Below are 13,516 nucleotides of genomic sequence, written 5' to 3'. Positions count from 1 at the left end.
ATGGCAACACCTGACTTATGTCCCCCCACACACAACAGCCATACTAGAGGAATGGGCATTGTGATATGGCAGACAGAACAAGTTGTGCTTTGAGATCCATGCAAAGCTTTTAGAAGAGCTTGCTGCACAACGAGCAAAGAGATCCCATACAGAATGGGGAGATCTTTGCGATCAGTGTGCATGTCTTGATAGATAAAGGCTCAAATCCCCTACCGGATCTGAACCACTGGAGGACTATCAAAGGTTCAGTCTTTGCAGCTTACTGTCAGGGGCCCCTGCACATCCAAACAAACAATTAACTAGGGTGATCAGCTAGCAGGCAATTTAAGACTGACACATTGCACCTGAGATTGCACCAAACAATCGTCTGGGAGCTCTTACATAGCTTGTGTAAAGTATTTTTGTGCTACTTAGGCTATACAAAGCAACAAGGCAGAAACTACTTAGAGACATGAAAATGACATAATGCCTGAGGCAAAATGCTCTATTAAAATGAGAATTATCTTTTGTAACTAGTTTACACTGGGTAAATACATCCCAATACGTGGAGATATGTGACTGTTCATTTCTCTTTATAACCAGGGAACACTTCAATCAACACAGTGCCCTGAAGTCCTACAATCACATCATATGTAGTTGGCCAATAAGGGCCAACATTACATACAGAAATATCAAAATGAAGTTACCCTTTCACTCAACCTTTTAACAAGTTGTTATTTGCAGCACTAAGAAGAGAGGTGAATGGAGAAAGAGGTAGAGAGAGAGAGGTAGACAGAGAGGACTAGGGAATAGATATTGTTAGCCAGTGTTTTTATGGCACTGGTAGATTGTTCAGAGGGTGATTCATAGGACCTGAGACTCCAGAATCAAGTAGTCTCTAACGTGCCAGAGGAGGCTTTCTGAAAGCTTTTAGGGGAGAAAACATTTACCACACAGACAGATTTAAACTGTCAATCAACAAGAGAAGGGAATGCCTGTTGTCCTACATGAATAACCTTAGGTGTGGGAACAAACATTTAAGTGGCTGTTGATAACCTTGGACAGCAATTTTTAACAACTATGTTGGTCTTTATCTCAAACTTTAGTGACCGACATAGGACAAAGCAATCAATAAATTAGGGAAGGGCTTTTTATGCGACGTTCACTGTACCACCGAAGGCTGACATAGAACTGCCAGGGATTCCAAACGAAACAGCCATTTGTTTCAATTTTTTCCCTGCTGTTTGTATTGATGAGTACTGTGTGTTATTATAAGGAGGAAAACATTCAAGGATTTTAATGAGAAAACGGCAGCACTGAATTTTGTACTGGAAGACTTTTATAAAAAAAAAACATTACAGTACTGTATCATGGGAATACCATATTTGTTCACTTTCTGAAAATTATGCAATATCCTATTACCTAAAATGAGTATCACACTATTCTGACATATTTAAAAATGTAATAATGGTTTGAATGTCATTTACATTTTATTGGGAAGGCCCATGCATGAACTCTTAATACATACATTTCTTAAAAAATTTGTATACTGTAGGAGGATATATAATATTACAAATAAGCCCTACAGAGTGCTAAAATCTGTATTTAAGTGTCACTTTACCAGGTAGACCAAAATCTAATTTTCATTGACAACCAGGACAAAGGCATTCAGGTTGCAAGATGACAACACACACACAACCACATAAATAAATACAAATAAGCACAATGTAGTTTAGATTTGTGTAACATTTGCATATTTGAGCAACCATAAACACTCTAGACCAATCTTCTTTTTGTTAATATTATAAAGGTTTTACTCGTACCCGGTTTTTCTGCCCAATTCTGTGATATCAAATTTGTAATGAAGTCTCTGTTTCATGGCACTCCCAGCAGATTTGGGACTGTTGGTTTTGGGATATGTCTCCTGAAACACATCCATTGTTGTTCTGGTTCTTATTATACTGCTTGCTCAACCAAGAACTTTAGACTGGAATTCTTCCACATCGGAGGGAACACACTCTCATTTGAGCTCACAGACCCCCAAGCCACCATAATGAGTTGCTCGAGTATAACTATGTTTGATTATTAGCCCCTCAAACGAGAAGGGTGCTAGCCACGTACATTGCAACACGCAAGATTCCTGGGCTAATCTGCAAGCACGATTTGAAGCCTGGTTTCGCCTGGTTTTCGCAAGGCTGAGAATCTACTGCTCCACCATTCAGGTGCAATATTATTTCACACCATTTAAGCTATCAATTAAGAACAACATTAAGACATTCCTATAAAGCTTGTCAAGGTATAATTATAATTATAATTTTTACTTTTCACAATATAAATATCTAAAACATGCTTAAATTAACTGGTCAAATGGTCTTAAATGAGAAAAACAGTTATATGTTTGGACTATTAGGAAATTATCATCGTCCATGGCCAATTAATCTGTAACACCAAATTCATACCTTTAAAATGGTAAACCTTTAAAACATATCTAAAACCTTTAAAAACATTCAAATATTTTATTTGCATAAAACCTCATCAATATTACCTCTTGGACCATTCAAGCTAGACATCAATCCGCTTTCATACATTCAGGTAATCCTAACTTCCACATTCTTTGATACTTTAATCAACTATAACAAATATAATTATCATTACCATACATATCCATTCAATAACGCATTAACATCACTATTCAAGAGAAAACAAACCAGCTTTTACATGATCAGTCAATCATATCCAAACCACTCAATCATTCATCTATCTAGTTTTTTCCAACAATAAACTCACTACAACTATAGTCACCACCACAATAAATAAAGCATTCATTGGAAAAACTACAGATTATGAATAATCAGAAGTTGAAGAACAAAACAGAAAACTATCATAATGATTTTGTCAAATGTTAGACATATGAAGTATAGGAAAACCCAGATGTTCATAACCTTTTCATTTGTGGAATTCAAACACTATTTAACAGATCATGTCCCTGATATTTGCATAATAGACATTTACCCCTCTAATATATGCAAATAACCAGACTCTGAGTGCAGACCTCTATTCCCACCCAGCCCAGGCTAATTATGCATCAACCCTTTCCTTTGAAATTCACAAATGATGTCCGAAAGTGCACATCTTATTGGAAAGAAAACATCTGTACATTCAAAAGCTCTGTTAAATGTAAAAAAAAAAAAAAAACTGGTTCCCAGGAGTGATTGCTATAATGAACACACAAACACTCCCTACACCAGGTTATCAGATTAGTCCGTTTCCAAGACAACTGCATGATATATGAAAGGTCCCCTTAATGAATACCTTTCCTCCCCTATGCACACAAAAAAACTATGCATCTTGACAGTTTAGCAGGGCTGGCTGGTTTGATAAAAAAAAATATATAAATAAAAAAAGAAACTCTACAAAGGATGTGTATGAGTATGTATATGTATGAGTAACTATTGAAAGTATAAGTTTAACTATTTACTTAGCTATTCCTACTTCTACTTCTGTCAGAAATTGACAGATATAGAATTTTAACAGATGAAAAGCAGTGTGCATTTCTGTCTGCCCGTTTCAATAATGTTTTTAGGCTATACTTAAAAGAGAGTTTCAGTTTTCCCAGGTTGTTTTGCATTGATCGCTGCAGTTCGCAATTCTTTTTTAAACCCATAATTGATATGAACAACAAAGATGAAACAATAGGATGAAAGCTTTAAAAATATATTTTTAAAGACATAGGGTGCATAATTCATAGTAGAGAACACATGATCATCTGAGGATAAGCGACCAGTTACACCCATAACTAAAGGAATTAATAATAGTGTCATGCCTTCCAACATCAAACATATTAGGGAAATGTAATCACATCTCCCAACATACCTTTTTCTGGTCAACAGGCTTAACGAACTGATAAGCCGCATAACTAGAATTTCGATATATTTATATATTTCAAAATGATAAAAATGAATCAAAATGTTTGTTAGTTGTGCACCTGAATTAATTACGATTAAAATCAGGTACTCTGTAAGTAAAGAAATTAATTGTCCCCTCCAAAATAATGAAACAGCTGATAATCAGTAATGCAAAACATACTTCGTGTTTTTCATTCCCCCTTTAAAAACGACATGGAAAAGATATGGTATATGTCGAACTAAATAAAGTTTATATCCTGTAGATTAAAAAAAATGCTCACCTGTAGCTTTCTCATGCACAGTTGCAATGTGCGTTGTTTTTGCGCGCGTCTTTCAGTTCCTTCCTTCGCACAATTTTATCGACGTAGCAGACTTGTTTGTGTTATTTGTGTGTGTTTCTCTCTTTATAATATGAATAAGTCAACGGTCGCAGTAAACCTACATTTCTATTATTGGATGACGGACAAACGCTCTCATGTTTCCCCAGAGATGTTTTCTTCACTCATGCTATACCGGTGGTCTCCATATATGGTCAAAGGAAGAGCAGCTACACTCCTCCCGCGAGCTGTTGCCGAGGGATGTCAGAAATCCACTCTTCGAAGACGAGGGTAGATACAGTTTATTCACATCACCTGTCTTTTGCATTTACTTAGCTCTGTCTGTGTTTTCTGTCCTAGTCATCTCTTTTGCATGCCAGATTATACTACAAAAGGACAAGTACATAGTAATGTGGCTTGCTTGCTTCAACTATAATAGTTATGAAATAATAGTTGTAGTGTTATTGATTACATATATAAGGGTGGTATTAGAAGTAATGATGGTTAGAGACTGATTGTTATTTATGACATGGGGTATCTGGAGGAAAATGCCCCCCCCCCCCCAAGTAAATAAATAAATATGAAAATGTTTGTCCCTCCCCCAAGCAAAATATACTTTCAACTCACCCTCCCCATTCAAAATGCAGATTAAAAAGTAGATTGAGCGCATTTGGTCTCAAAGACAAACTCTCCTGCTTAACAATATGCACGCAAAGGTAGCCTATAGCCTACTATAGGCCCAGTGTACAAAAAAGCATGACCCTCCCCCATTTCCCTCAGTGTCTCATGTTAAATTACAATCTCTCCCTTATAGAGTTTAATAGTTTTATATTTTGGCCTGCTCTCATGGAGAAGATTTACCCAATTATACATACATCTGCGACACTGCAATTAGTAGGCTAGTAGCAAAACAGTCTGAGCTGCTACCTGATCAGTCCAATCCATCTGTATGTACAATTTCAAACAGTAAGCACCCAAGCACCTTATTTATCTGCACAGATGCATCCCCTCATATATTCTAGTTTATTGATGCCTTCCCTATTCCCCTTCTAGATGCTTCGATTAGTGCCTTGATTACTAAATGTTTTCTTGAAATCTTTATGCCATTGGCCAGGTTGTCATTGTAAATGAGAATTGGTTCTCATTTGGTTTATCTGGTTAAATAAAAGTGAATAAAACACTATCATTATCCTATTATATAATTGACCATGTATTTATGATGGTATTGTATAAAAGTCTAATAGGGTAATTAACTCAAAAGCTTGACATTTCTCAAGGTCTCTCCTTGTGCAGAAGCTTCCTAGACCAGAGTTATACTGAGGAAATAAGTATGAATAAATTGACTGTGAATAAAATGGACTGTGATTTTGTTCAAAGGTGTTGCAAAATGCTAATAGTAAACAATAATGAGCAAGACTTACAAAGGATTAAACATGAAAATATATTTTTTAATTTTTTTGTAGTGAGAAAGGAGAGGCAAGAAAGAAACACAACCATGCTGGAAGCCTTGTTGTTAAATTAATCGATGTTTACAGCAGTACATACATTTCATATACTTTATGTAACTGTTTCAATGTGAGAATCACAATTGGAATTGCAATCGTTATGCTCTAACAACTGAGACACATTTCACATGTTTGGAGCCCCTGTTTTTTCTATTCATATGAATACCCACCAAGATATTGATTTAAATATTTATGCTATGCTATATGCTACACCCTAAACTGGTCCAGACAGCAAAGAAACAATTTGCTTTGGTGATTTTTCTTACCTTAACCTAGTGCGTTAGCAAAGACAGTTTATCAAACTGTGAAAATTGAAAGGCTACACACCCCTCTTTACATTCCTATGATTTAAAATTAGATCTATAAAAAGGTTAACATTCTTTTTTTACTAATGGACTATGCAACTTTCTCCAAAATTGCAAAAAGTTTTAAGAAAATAAAAATATAAGCACAAACGCCACCAGCTTCTTTGATCACCATCATAGTTCTGAGTCCTTATGAATAAAAAACAATATTCTAACGAACCCCTTGTCTTAGGAACAAATACTGTCTGTTATCAAACTGTCTTTGATTTTCAAATTCATTCAGGACTGGAACTGGAATAATCTTTGACATAAACATTTTTGCAATTCAAAAAGAAAACTGTACCAGTGTTAGGAAACCAGATGTTGAAGTGTTATAGTGAAACATGTTAATTTGACAGTTCCTTGCGAAAGTTATGTAATTTGGTCTGTAGCAGAAAATCTAGCACCTTTTTTCCCTAACAATAAAACTTGGCTATTGAAAGTTATAAAATAAAAGTACCTGTAAAGTGCTCTATACTCTTCCGCTTTTTCCGGGATCACACTGGTTTATGAGATAGCTTCACCTGCTTTGTAGTTTGGTAAATCAAGTTTGTTGTAGCAAGTTTATATCCAGTTATTTGATGTAAGGTTGCAATGTTAATGTTTCAACATTTCACCCCTTGTATTTGAAACAAAGTCAGATTTAGAGAGATATAACCTAAACCATTTTGTATCAGAAAGATGTAAGTTGTCCAAATCAAACAGTTTAAGATCTCCAGTATTACAGGAGATCTTAAATAATAGCTGAGAAAATGACAAAAAAGGGTAACAACTACCCCCATTGTCTGCATATATGGAGGCACATCATTGAGAGAACATCACTTTCAAAGACACACAATGTGTTGTTTTGATCTGTTCCAACACCTGTAGCTTATAGGCATTACTATATACTGTCATAGATACACTAAAACTGTGTATATAACGCTTGGTAATTCTTATTAAGAATTCAGAAAACACCCCTTTGGCCTTTTTGTTGTGGTTTAAATGGATCTAATCTGCGTATTTCCTCGGGTGCCGTGCCTTTTCAAGCGAGTTGTTTGAGTTACAGTGACAGAGATTTGATTGTTGAAATCCTTCCATGTGAAGGAGAGGGTCTTTTTTGCATGAGAGGGGGATGGGTGGTTGGAGTCTTATTAAAATCTCACCTTAGGATATAAATAAAAAAACAGAATGGTTATAAGGTGTGCTGTTAGTGCTGAGCGATGCGTGTTATTTGAGCTCATTGCATTGTATTTATAAAGATAAAATAATTGACAAGAAAAACTTTAACATACTGGGATTGTAGGCTGAAGGGAATTAATTAGGCAAATACTAATACTTTGGGCAAACACTAGTTCTACAGCACAGAAAACATGGTAATTAACTACAATAACAATAATCCATTGCACACCAAGAGAAAAAAGATAACATTGCTAACATGTTTGTCTGACTAGTACCATAGCTGAATGGCCATGTGAGTAAAGATGAACAAACTACTGAATATAATGAAATAATGTAGTAATCAAATAAAAAAAGGTAATATAGAAGTGTTTAATATTTTATTAAAGATTTTTTTTAAGAATAATGTTTAAGTTACTGTATGATGACTGCAGTGATGGGCAATTTCCTAATTAATTAATTGTAAAATATAAACATAATAATATATAAAATCCTGCTAAAAACAGTATTTGGCTCTAGAAAGACAATAGAAAGCTTTTATCGTTGAGGACCAATAATGTAGTTGAAGGATGGGTACAAATTTAGCCAAATTGGCTTTTGGGCCGGCACTCTTGAACAGGTTGCAGGACATAGAATCCCATAACATGCTGGAACATGCTATACCAGTATAAGGACTTTTCAAGCTTTTGTGTTTTCAGATTTGTTTCCCTCTAGATAGTGGAGTCAATTTTGCCTGCATATTCAAATGCTGTACAAAAGTCCCTGCAGGTGTTGAGGATGTGTTACCACCTTCTGAGCTTTTCTCACTTACCATTGGTCTTATATCCATGCACACTATGCAGAATTATAATTTGATTATTAGCATCTGCAAGTCTCTCATGTATAATGAGCAAGAGATTAACTGAATGTACAATATCTCCAGTTATTCCTCTCAGCCAGGAAAGGCTAGAGTGCAAGATAAGGATCGAAACATTATTTAGAGGTACATGTGTATACAGTGTAGTACAATATTTTGCAATAGTTAAATATAGTTATAAACCACATGAGAATGCTGTCAGCATGGAAAACTTGTTTTTCTTTCACACAGCAACAGATGATGCCAAATTGAGAGGGTTTCCTTCCCAGATTCAAGAAATCAGCATATGGAGGAAGTAAAAGCACCTTCACAAACAACATCCCTACGCTTCCCTGTCTGATACTACACATTTCTCTCTTCCGCTCTCTTGTTTTCTGTCTCTGGCACACACACATTCTATAAATAGGCATGGACACATTAATTACGTGGCTGCTGTGGTGAGGTGCCTCTCTACGTTCAGAAATGATTCCACACACAGCCAGTAAAACAAAAGCTCCAGTCAGGCACCATTTTATGGTACTCTACCCAAATGTAACCCCTTATTGTGTTTTGCAAATGGAGGGCCGATTTTGAAGAGATAGTGATGAATCGGACTAAGTACAGCTACACAACATAATTCTACAGCAAGAAAAACAACAATATAATGAGATTAAAGACCTTAACAACAAAAGTGGATTGGATGACAAATCACAGGTGGTTGTACACCATAAATGTTATACTCAAGGCTGTGCTTGGTTCACGCCAAGTATGTCAAATCACAGGATACTTGATTGAACTGTAATAATTGAATCCATGATCATGCCATACAGTGATGATCAGCATGGTATTACATGATTTTATTTATTACACATTTATAGATATGTGTTAATGTTCATGGGTTCCAACTATTATTAAGGTACAGACACTACAGATATATTGATAGTCAACTGTTAAGATTATGGCTTATCTGAGATTATCTGAACAGGGCCAAATCTAGTATGATGACTATTTGGCCTAATATTACACTATAATGGCTTGGGAATACAATTAGCTTTGTCCCCACAATTAAAAGTATAGATATTAGCCAATGTTTAGTTGCGGATGGTTTAAACTAAAAACATGTTTCACATCTACAAAGGAATGCATATAATCTCTATGGACTCTACTTACCATCCGGGGGTTAAAAATGTTTCCCCTCGCTGTTCCTCCTCTTAGTGGCACTACCAGGGGAAAAAATATATTTTTAACAACTTTGCTGATAACGAGGAACAAATGTATACCCCTGGATGGTAAGTCAAGACCATAGAGATTATTCAAATGCCTTAGTAGAGGAAATGTGTTTTTGCTGAGCCCAAACAAGTTTTGATGTAATTAACTTTTTTGTCAAGCAATATGGGGGATTTTGTACAAAATGTACTATAATTTCGAACAGCTCATCCTTTGAATTAAAGTTGACATCTGCGAATAAACCCCATGTCATTATATAATTTCAAGTTCAATGTGCTGGAATAGAGACAAAACGTGTCAGTTTTTAAAACATGGGCGGCTTCCGGCCACATGTTGAAATAGACACCAATACATAATCACCAGAGAAGCAAATCATGTTACTGAAATAACGCAGGAGACAGCTGCTTCTTGAAAACTCTTTATGTCAGCTAGGTAGATGCTAACTCAACATTAGTAACTGAACAACATTAGGTGGAAAACTTAAACATTTTGTATTGCATTAACAGTATTCCAATGCCCTTTTGTTTAAAGTAGTTTCAATGGTTGCTTGAGTTACGTTAGCTAGTACATGACATGGAGACAGGCGAAGTGCAAGATCAGAATGCGTTTTATCAAAAACATTGAAAGAAAACTCAAACCAACAAAGGGACTCACAGGGGTTTGCATTAGGCTCTTCAGGCTGCTCTCACTATTTGTCGTCGTCAATGTAGTCTCTGAGTGGAAAAACAGACAGGCTCCTCATCTTATAGCCCCCTTCATACATCCTAATGTGAAAATAGCAGAGCAGGGGTGGGTCTGGTCCTGTTAGCGGTTTACAGAATGTTCCTCTAGCTCCTGGTGTTCTCCCTGCTCTCTCCATGGTACTAAACCTCCAATGGCTGTGCACTCTCCCACTGTGGGGGCAAGATGATGATACTGCAGGCGCCCCACAATAGCTATGCTGTTAGCTAGTATATTGGACAAATTATGCTAACATGATTCTGTGACTGTCAAACTTCAGAAAATATGCTCACTGTTGCACCAAAAACAAATCCTTATAGAAAATGTAAGGTCTGATTATGGCAAACGAGTTTGCAGACCTCTGGAGGCAAAGATTCTGACCTGCTGGTAGAGCTAGCATACAGAAATTATTGGTTGTAATAAAAGGCATTTCTAGCTATATGTATGCATGTTTTATCTCAACATAATGTAAAATACACATTCAATGAATAGCCTGAATGTAAGAAAATGTAGCTGAGATTCACCACAATATCTGTCACCCATGCATTTCAATTACTTTTAATTTCTATCAGATTTATTTTACGCAGGCGTTTTTAAACACAGTAAATAAAAACAGCAGCCCGCCAATTCTCTAATTCAAAGGCATTAGAGGAATTCCAGTGCCCTCCAGAGGAATACCAACGCTCTCTCGAGAATTATTGGCACCCTTGTTAAAGACAAGCAAAGACGTACCTCTAAGGTAACATTTATTTGACTCAAATGTTTAATCATTAAACAAATATTCTTTAAAAAAAAAAACATGTATCAAAATACCTGTTTCCACTCCCGCATATTATACTTTTTGCTCCCCCTGCTTGCCAAGATAACATCACGGAGTCTTCTCGTATAATGTTCGGATGAGGTGGATAAACACATAAGGCCTGAGGCCTTTCATCCAGGCAGAATCTCTCTGGAACCTTCAGGGTGCCTGGTACTTCCCTGAGGGCACACCTGGGGTTTCGGTCATAGAATGGCAGATGTATCACCTCATATTGATATCCCAGGAAGTCATAGGTGCCCACTTAAGATTTCATAACAACTCCGATCGACTTCAATTAATCAGAGAGAAAATGCTGTACTTCGATTTAGATGGGATTTATAAGAACTTCTGGGTTGCCCATAAAATGTGACTTTTTACAGCTTTATTTACAAACCATAACCCACAAAATCCAAGTGAAAATAAAATTCTGGAAAAATGAAAATGTATTCAAATTGAAACAGTAAAACACTCTGTTTGGATAAGTGAACACCCCTATTAGAATTGCAATTGGAAACTTTGAGGTGTCACCAACCACCTTCCAGATCACAATTGGCTTCCACCTGTGATCAAATATCATGATTTTGATTAGTTCAGAATAAAAGCAGTTGTTCATAGAGTACTTCACTGTTTAGTAATGCAATTTAAAGCAAAGAATCCACTATGTGTGGAAAATATTTTTTTTACCTATTAAATTTGGTATAATTATCATAAAACAATATACACTCAGTGGCCACTTTATTAGGTACACCTATCTAGTATTGACTAGGACCTCCCATTGCCTCAAGAAAAGCCTGAATTCTTTGTGACATCCTTAGGGATTTTGATCCATGTTGATTTGACATTCATCACACTGTCCCTGCAGATGTTTTGGCATCAGAACATGGCACGTTGTCCTGCTGGAAGTATCCATTTGGGTAGATGTTTGGCCATAAACAGATGCACATGCTCAGCCACCATACATACAGCTCTGGAAAAAGTTAAGAGACCACTGCACCCTTTACTTTGCTTTCCAAAAAAATTGAAAAGGAAAGTTTAGAGTCAGGAACAGAAGCGTTCAATTTGCAGTGGGCTCTTAATTTTAACCCTTTTTTTTCCCCCTCACTCAAAACCTTCCTTTTCGACTTTTTTTGGAAAGGAAAGAAAAAGGTGCAGTCGTCTCTTAATTTATTCCAGAGCTGTACCCTGTGACATTCAAATGATGCTCAGCTGGTATTAATGCGGCATGATGTGTGCCAGGATTACACCACAATTATACCACCAACACCACCTCGTACTGTTGACACAAGGTAAGACAGATACATGGGTGCATGTGCTTTATTCCAAACTCTGACAATACCAACTGCATATCACAGCAGAAATTGATTGGTTAAGTAGGATGGTCACTGATCAGCCATAACATTATGACCACCTGCCTAATATTGTGTAGGTCCCCCTTTTGTTGCCAAAACAGCCCTGATCCATCGAGGCATGGACTCCACTAGACCTCTGAAGGTGTCCTGTGGTATCTAGCACAAAAACGTTAGGGGCCTCCATGGATCCGACTTGTTGGTCCAGCACATCCCACAGATGCTCGATTGGGTTGAGGTCTGGGGAACTTGGAGGCCAAGTCAACACCTTGAACCTGTTGTTGTGTTCCTCAAACCATTCCTGAACCATTTTTGCTTTGTTTCAGGGCGATTTATCCTGCTGAAACAGGCCAATGCCATCAGGGAATACCGTGGCCATGAAAGGGTGCATATGGTCTGTAACAATGCTCTAGTAGGTGGTACGTGTCAAAGTAACATCCATGTGAATGGCAGGGCCCAGGTTTTCCCAGCAGAACATTGTCCAAAGCATCACACTGCCTCCACCGGCTTGCCTCCTCCCCATAGTGCATCCTGATGCATGATGTGTTCTCCAGGTAAGTGATATACACCCGGCCAGCCATGTGATGTAAAAGGAAACGTGATTCATCAGACCAGGCCACCTTCATCCATTGCTCCGTGGTCCAGTTCTGATGTTCGTGTGCCCATGGTAGGCACTTTCGGCAGTGGACAAGGGTCAGCATGGGCACCCTGACTGGTCTGCGGCTACAGAGCCCCATACGCAACAAGCTGTGATGCACTGTGTGTTCTGACATCTATCAGTACCAGCTTTTTTTAAGCAATTTGAGCTACAGTAGCTCATCTGTTGGATCGGACCACACGGGCCAGCCTCACTCCCCACGTGCATCATTGAACCTTAGCTGCCCATGACCCTGTTGCCGGTTCACCACTTTTTCTGCCTTGGACTCCTTTTGATACAGTGGGGTGAACAAGTATTTGATACAGTGCCGATTTTGCAGGTTTTCCTACTTACAAAGCATGTAGAGGTCTGTCATTTTTTATCATAGGTACACTTCAACTGTGAGGGACAGAATCTAAAACGATTAAAGCTGCGAGCAGCGTTTCAGGGGGCCAAGCGGGGCACAGCAAGCATCCCACTGCATGCTCTCACTAGAGAAATGTTTTGCTATTTAAAAATGCCCAATGCCGCTAGTAGTCAGGATGTCCAATCGAAGGAGAGGAAATCAAATCAAAACAAAAAGACCTTGAAACCAGAAAAGGAACCAGGCAATCCTAGTTCAGCCGATGAGGAGGGATGAATATTGTTGTCGCTGGTAGATTTCAATCCCTGGTTTTCTATGTGGCAGACTGTCTTTAATCATTACACTATTTAAACAGCAGAATGCAACCTTTACCTCAGCCA

General features: G+C 37.5%; 1 protein-coding gene across 2 annotated transcripts in view; it reads right to left on the bottom strand.

Moving 5' to 3' along the window:
- The window catches only part of baiap3 (BAI1 associated protein 3), a 48,255-nt gene extending 43,821 nt beyond the window's left edge, over positions 1 to 4,434 (bottom strand). For both annotated transcript variants that reach the window (XM_020050688.2, XM_010874900.3), the window contains exon 1: positions 4,166 to 4,434. The gene's annotated coding sequence lies outside the window, so the exon portion shown is untranslated. The remainder of the gene's footprint in view (positions 1 to 4,165) is intronic.
- Positions 4,435 to 13,516: the final 9,082 nt, after the last annotated feature.

The sequence above is a fragment of the Esox lucius genome, chromosome 11 (genome assembly GCF_011004845.1).
Source record: "Esox lucius isolate fEsoLuc1 chromosome 11, fEsoLuc1.pri, whole genome shotgun sequence".
In the NCBI taxonomy this organism is placed as follows: domain Eukaryota; kingdom Metazoa; phylum Chordata; class Actinopteri; order Esociformes; family Esocidae; genus Esox; species Esox lucius.
The sequence above is the reverse complement of the archived record's forward strand: the minus strand, read 5'-3'. Positions and strand labels throughout refer to the sequence as shown.